The following is an 8,318-nucleotide window of genomic DNA, read 5'->3' as shown; positions in this document are numbered from 1 at the left end:
AGAGTGGCAGAACCAACAAAAAAAAAAGTGAAACAATTTACCAGCACAAGACAACTTAGAATGTCAACAAGAAAGGTCTGTCTCAATGAGGTGAGAGTAGAATACAGTCCAGTGCAGGTAACCCTAGCAAGCCAGCAGGAGGCCATGCCTTAACAAGGCAACCGTGAGACCCTACCCCAATGAGCCAGTGAAGGACTAAGGGGCAACTGAATCAATAACATTGACTTTCAGAGAGGGAGAGAAGGATAAATAGAGGAATAATAGGATAGAAGGAAATGTGCACTTAGTAATCATAACTGTGAATGATAATGGGATAAACTCACTTATAAAACAAGTAGAGAGCAGAGTGGATTAAAATCTATAATCCTACAATATGGCATTTATATGAAACACATTTGAAGCAGAGAGATATACACAGAGTAAAGGTAAGAGGCTGAAGCAAAAACTATTATGTTTCAGCTGAAGCAAAACAAAAGAAAAAACAGATTTGATTAAAAGCCATAAGGAAGAAAACTACATCTTACTAAAACATACTATACACAATGGAGAAGTATCAATACTAAGCAATTATCCACCAAATGGTATAATACCCAATGTTTTAAAGTCAAATGAGTTACAGGAGGAAATAAAGGGTAAAGTATCATACTAGTAGGGACCTCACCTTTACCCTTTTAGAAAAATCTAACCAAAATATAAACAAGAAGATAAGAAAATGAACAAAATTTTAAAAAGGTTAGAAGTTATAAAACTCTGGAGAAAATTTAATGGGAATAGAAAGGAATATACCTTTTTAATCAGTGGCACATGGCATCTGCACAAAGATTGACCATATATTAGGGTATTAAAAACCTTACAACCAAACGCAGAAAAGGAGGAATATTTAATGAATTCTTTTCAGAATATAATGCAATAAAATTATATTCCATAAAAGACTGTGGGAACATAGATTAAAAATTAAGTGGGAATTAAATAATCTAATCCTAAAGAATGAGTGGGTCAAGGAACATCATAGAAATAGTCATTAATATAAAGAGAATGATAACAATGAAAGAACAAACCAAAATTTATGGGATGCAACCAAAGCAATACTTAGGGGAAAATTTATACCTCTAAATGCTTAAATCATTAAAATTAAAAAAAGAACAGATCAATGAATTGAGCATAATGAAAACAAATTAAAAAAAGACAAATTAAAAATTCCTAATTTAAAACCAAATTAGAAATTCTAAAAATCCAAAAAGAGATTAATAAAATTTAAAATAAGAAAACCATTGCACTAATTAATAAAACTAGGAATTAGGTCTATGAAAAAAATAAAATAGATAAATTATTGGTTAATCTGTTTGAAATTGTTAAAAAAAATCTGTTAAAAATTGTTTCACATAAACTTGGGGAAAATAAAATAATATTAAAAAACAATGAACTGTCCTCTATTCTTACTCCTTTGTGTCCTTGTCTTACTAATTAATGCCTTGAATGCCTTGGAAATAATCTGCCTTAAATCATCCTCAACTACCTACCTGTTGGAACAAGTCCTTTGATCGTTAGATTATACATTTAGAATTCGAAGGGACCTTAGAGATCAGTTAGTCCTACCCCTTAATTTTACAGATGAGGAAGGTAAGGCTCAGAGAAAGCATGTGCCTTTCCCTGGATCACACAGCTAATAAGTGTCTGCAGCAAAATTCAATCTCAGATTGTTCTGACTCCAACAGCTGCACGCTCTCCAAATCAGAGTTCTATGCCAACACCATCCATCTCAGTTTGACCCTTATGACACAGTTGCAGAGCAAAACTTTAATTCTTCCTTGATTTGTGCTCTATCCCCTCTCCATAGCAGCAATTACAGTATAATTTTATGTCCTCAAGCGTACCAGACTTTCCTCTATTTTCCTTTCTCTTAGATGATAGCCTAATTTCTTACTTTACTAGGAGAAAAAAAAAAAGAATTTCTCACATGAGGGTTGACTTTTTTCCTCCATCCCTCAACAGACCTTTAAATTCTATATCCATTCACTATTCCTGTATTCCTAACTCTGAGAGTCAGCCCTCCTTCCCAAATTCACATTCTTAGTTTACTCTAAATTTCATCCTCAGAACTTGCCTCTTTGACCAATCCGCTCCTCTTCTCATCTTTAGTCTTCCCTACCTACTATTATCTCCCTCCCCGAGCTAGGAGAATATTCCAGATATCTTTAAAAACAATATTTCATTTAGATCCTGCCCCATGCTTCTTTGTAGAAATGGGGGACCATGAATATGAAAAACTGCATACAATGCTATGATTTTTCAGTATGTTGGCTGGTGTCATTGAACATTTTTCCCACTTTTTTTTTCATTCTTTATTATAAGGTATGAGTCTTTGAGAGAGGAAGTTAAGAGGATACACTAGGAAATGTAAATGATGCAAAAGCAAATAATTGCAATAAAATATATTTTAAAAACTTCCATTTGACCCTGCCATCCTCTCGAATTTTAATTCTATGGTCCAGCTCATAATCATTCATTGATATCATAATTAAATAATACCATAGTACCACATTATATCATATTAGCACATGACTATTCATTGATATCATAATTCAATGATACCATAGTATCACATTCTACCATATTATCACATGATCATTCATTGATATCGTAATTCAATGATACCATAGTATCATATTATTATCATCATTTTTCACATTATTTTAAACTCATTATTGGGAAAATATCATCCTGATAAATTCTAACAGCCTTAGCATTTCACCTTATCATCATCCTTGGTCCCTCTCATTAGAGAGTGGAGCAGTGAACTTCAAAACCTTTATTGAAGAAGGAAGCTCAGCTCAGAATATCTCATTTCTCTTCTGGCCACAATACCCTGGGACTTATGTAACTTTTCCTCCTTCTGCCCCTCCACCACTCTCTTTTTAGCTTCCCCCCCTGTTAGATTATATGCTCCTTGAGGATAAAACTATTACTTTTTTTTTGTATTTGTATCCCTAAAACTTAGCACAAGGCATAGTGGGTGCTTTTAAATACTTTATTGATTCATAAAACTCCTAACAAAAAAATTACCTTCATTAACTGCTTTACTTCTGGGCCACTAGGTGGTGCAGTAGGTAGAGTGCTCAGCCTATAGTCAGGAAGATCTGAGTTTAAATCCAGTCTCAGACACCCATTGCGCGACCCTGGGCAAGCCATTTGATTTTTCTCAGTCTTGGTTTGCTCAACTGTAAAGCAGGATAATAGTATCTACATTCCAGGGTTGTTGTGAAGATCAAATGAGAAAACACGTGTAAAACATGTGAGAACAGTGCCTGAAACATAGTAGGTCCCCAACAAATGCTCATTTTATTTCTTCCTGCTTTCCTTCCTTTTACTACCCAGTCACTTTACAATTCCAAAACCTGGTTTCTGCATCCAATACTTGGCAGAAACTGTCCTCTCTGAAGTTATCAATGATCTCTTTAGCTGCATAAGCTAATGCCTTTTTCCAGTCTTCATTCTTCTTGACTTCATTGCAGCTTTAGAAACCCTTTATCATGGTCTCCTTTTAGATTCTTTCATCCCTTGGCTTCTGTGACACTGCTCTCACCTGGTTCTTCTAAGACCTATCTGACTGCTGCTTTTTTAGCAACCTTTGCTCAAAAGACCCCATCATCGATTCCCTGCTCTGTTAGTGTGGGCATTCTTCAAGACTCTGTATTGGGTTTTCTTCTCTCATTTCTTTAAACCCTCTCCCTTAACTATCTCATCTGTCCAATCTATTTACCGATGCCTAAGTTCTCTCCTGAATTCTATTTATGTAGCATCAACTGCCTGCTGTATAACTTCTCCTGGACATCCCATAGGCATTTCAATCTCAATATGTACAAAATAAAATTCATTATATACCCTCTGAAAACTTTACTTTTCACCAAACATATTTATTTGTGTTAATTGCTCCACCAACATTCTATTTTACTTATCCAGGTTTGTAACCTCAGGTCATCTTTGATGTTCACCAATTAGACCCCATGTCTGCCTTGTCAATATTCCCTCTACTATTATGTTTTGCAGCTGTTCTTTTATCTTTATTTATAGACACCATCCCCACTCAGTCCCTCTTCCCCTCTTATTTGGCTACCATAATTTCTTCTTCTATCCCTCTCAGTCCTTGACCTTCTCTGTGGCATCTCCTCCTATGTCTACCACATCTTTGTAATTTTTACATAGAGTTTCTGTTTAGCTCTTTTCATGGTTTCTCACCTTTATGGGTAGCTCACACACAGAGTTTTCAAGAGAAGGGTACCAACCTGAAGCACATTATAGTGTTATGTAATATATGTGTGTATATGTATATATGTGTGTATATATGTATATGTGTGTATATGTAATACATACATACAGATATGTATATGTATTTGTATACATGTTTTATTCCTGCAGTATGAATTTTGAATGTTTTTTTTTAAATGCCATGGACACATTTGGCATTCTGGTGAAATCTATGAATCTCTTCTCAGAGTAATATATTTGAATGCATAAACAAAATATAATATAAAGGAAACCAATTAAATATATAATAAATTTAAATACAATATGTTTATTATATTTATATAATAATTTATTATTAAAATATAATAAATTAAATAGAAATAAAAATGTATTTTTTTCCACTCAAGTGAACAGACCTATTAAAATCTACCCATAAACCCTGTTCTAATAAAATATAAACTCTTTGAGGGCAGAATATGTTTCATTTTGGTCTTTGTATACTCACTGCCTAGGATAGTGTAGTGAATCTTAATAAATTATTTTGAATTGAAATAAAATGAATTACTGAAAGTCTGATTCCATCCCTCATCATGGTATTCAAGTGGCCCAGGGGTCCCAAAATCTGTCAGATCCTACCAAGCTAGAATATTTTCAAGGACAAGTCTAATTACAGCCTGTGTGTATCTTGTCTGAGGAAAGTGTAGCTACAGTGGTAATTTGAAGAGGCTTAACATCAGAAGGTTGGCAGTTACTGCTCTGTCTCCCACCCCCAACCACCAGTTCCCGAAGCTAATAAAGATGGTTTGCCAAGACCGATAAAACTGCAGGCTCTCTGAAGTACTAAAATAACTAGATTCAATTATTTACACATAATGATTTAATTTTTCCCATGCAAACTGAAAAAATATTTGTCTAATATAAGAGTCAGAACATAACACGTTCATACTTTTTTAATATCCTTCAAACTTGAAGTCCTTTTTCTCCTCTAACTACTTTGTCCTTTACTGCTTTCTTATTTTATATTTATTTTACATATATGTATAGATGTACATATTGTCTATCTCAATAGGAGTACTTGAGATCAAAGTACATTTCCCTTTTGTGTTTCTGTGTCCCATGGTGCTTAGCACACAGTCCATGCATGATAAATGCTTGTCAATAGAATGAGTGATTTGTGATTTCATATGTGACTACTTCCTCCATCAACTGATGCAGATCTCCATCCTAAGTCTTACCAGATTGCCTTTCAGAGTTCCTCATCCTGTAACCAACCTGATAATGAGTTTAACTTGGGCAAACAAAAGACCAAAGGTCACCACTGCACCCATACTCAGAGCCTAGAAACAGTCTGGATATGTCATAATTGATTTCCAAGAAGATATAATGACCTCATTTTCAAATACCACTGCATCTATTATCTTAAGTTAAATATCTCTGGTTAGTAAATGAGAATTGATATCACACACTGTACAGATGAAGAAATTCTATACGGAGCATGAGCATCGGTTTTCTTTTGTTTTTCACTGGACCTGGATTTTCATGGGAATAGTGAGCTTCTGTATCATCTGCCCTACCAATGCAGATCAATACCTCTGACACTTGCAATATTGCAGAGTTGCCTTTGGCACTCAGAGGTTAAGTGATTTGCCCAAGGCCATATAACCTAGAACTCAAACCCAAGTCCTCCTGACTCCATGACCATCTACCACACCATGATCCCCAGCTGTCTTATTTGTTATTCACTAGCCATCTGTTCTCCTGAAACAATCCTAGGGCTTTTTCCTTTCCACAGCATAGTAGTGAAGGAACCTTATTGTTATTGGGATATTTTATCATCTGAAAGGAAAGGGTTTCAAGGTGGAAGTCCTATTTAAAGTGAGATCATTTTGTGGAAATGCAAACTACACAGAACTCCATTTTTGCTGAAATGGCTTTTCCCTTTCTTCCTGCTAGAAAGGAGAAAAAAAAATCTTTCAACTGCAACCCCATTAAAAGTCGTTATATATGTGTTTTTCCCCCTTGCTCAAAAGTTCCTTTTCTTTTCTTACCAAGTTTCTTCTTCATTCACTTCATTTTCCCTTCTGAAGTAGGAAATGTTTATAGTTGAAATTAAATCAAGGCAATGTGCCCCCCCCTATATATATCCACACACAAGTACAAAAGTTAAAACAATTTGTGCTTTTATATACATAGTCAGAGGGATTGCAACTGAAAAGGAGATAAGTACTCCATCCTTCTAATTCCACAAGTGTTTTGTTTGTTTAAGCTATATAGAATACTCATGTTATTCGTGGGGGGTTTTCAGTCTTTTTCAGATGTGCCCAACTCTTCTGACCCCATTTGGGATTTTCTTGGCAAAGATACTGGAGTGGTTTGCCATTTCTTTCTCCAGTTTATTTTACAGATGAGGAAACTGAGATAAACAGGGTTAAGGGCTTGCTTAGAGTCACACAACTAATAAGTGTCTGAGACCAAATTTGAACACAAGATGATTCATCTTCCTGAGTCCAGGTCTGGTACTCTATCAATTGTACCAGCTGTCCTCAGAGCTACTGTGATGCAACGTAAAGAACACTGGGAACAGATTAAAAAGGATGGCGTTTGAATCCTGGTATCTAGGTTGGTATCTAGGTTACCCTAGACAATTACTTAAAGGTCTCTGCTGCTTTCTCTTCTCATCTATAAAGTAAGAATGCACTAAACAATTACTCAGGTTGCTTCCTAATTTCTAAATCTCTGACGTATTTGCTACATCTTTAAGTTTCCCTTTTTGTTAGTTAAAATAAATAATCAGGCCCCTTAGCTAACCCTCAATAGATTTGTTGCTTTGTAGATGAGTGTTAGAATAATAAGTTTCCCTCAGAGCATCTTGTCCACTACATAATTGTGAAACTTGGGTAGGTGTGCGTGTCAGGGACAGGAGCGGGAGATGTGTGTGGGTGGAAGGGGGTAACCTTGCTAAATGCACTGATTCCGTTCAGTAACAAGGACCAGAGACTATATTATTGCTAGATCATCTTATCCAATTGTTGTGGGTATCCTGCAATACCAAAGGATGCATTTAGGTATCACCCACAATTTCTGGAGCCCCTCTAAGTCTGTATGGCAACTGCTATGATTAATTCTTTTGCTTCTTGCTATGATAAATAGTAGCCCAGAATCTTCTTGTAGTCAAGATATGTGGGTATAGATTTACCCAACTACTCTTTTGGTCAGCTGTGTCACCATACACTGGGAGATTCCACCCTTCATCTCCTCTCTAATGTGTTTCAAATGACGTCAATCACAAAAGCATACTTCTGTAATACTTTACAATATTAGAAGCTAATTAAAATAACATTAAAGCATTCAAAGCAGGAACGTTCCCAGGGAGAAAACAAAAACAAAAACAAAAACAAAACAACAACAACCAAAATTTACCTTGAGACAAATCAAAACAAGAGGCCTAAGAGAATCCTCCTAGTTACTTCTATGGGGAGTATCCTAGGGCCAAAACTAAATTTTTTTTACTTTTGATGAAATAAAACACTGGAATCAGATAGATTAGATAGATAGATAGATAGATAGATAGATAGATAGATAGATAGATAGATAGATAGATAGATAGATAGATAGATAGATAGATATAGATGATAGATAGATAAATAGATAGATACATAGATACATAGATGATAGATAGATAGATAGATAGATAGATAGATAGATAGATAGATAGATAGATAGATAGATGTACATAGATGATAGATACATAGATAGATACATAGATACATAGATGATAGATACATACATAGATGATAGATACATAGATGATAGATAGATACATAGATAGATACATAGATGATAGATACATAGATACATAGATGATAGATACATAGATACATAGATGATAGATACATAGATACATAGATGATAGATACATAGATAGATACATAGATACATAGATACATAGATGATACATAGATACATAGATAGATGATAGATAGATACATAGATACATAGATGATAGATAGATAGATGTACATAGATGATAGATAGATAGATAGATAGATAGATAGATAGATAGATAGATAGAT

This window comes from Petaurus breviceps, unplaced genomic scaffold (genome assembly GCF_028583685.1).
Source record: "Petaurus breviceps papuanus isolate PSGF00001 unplaced genomic scaffold, PetGlider_PUasm1.0 84, whole genome shotgun sequence".
NCBI lineage: Eukaryota > Metazoa > Chordata > Mammalia > Diprotodontia > Petauridae > Petaurus > Petaurus breviceps.
This window is presented reverse-complemented; position numbering follows the sequence as displayed.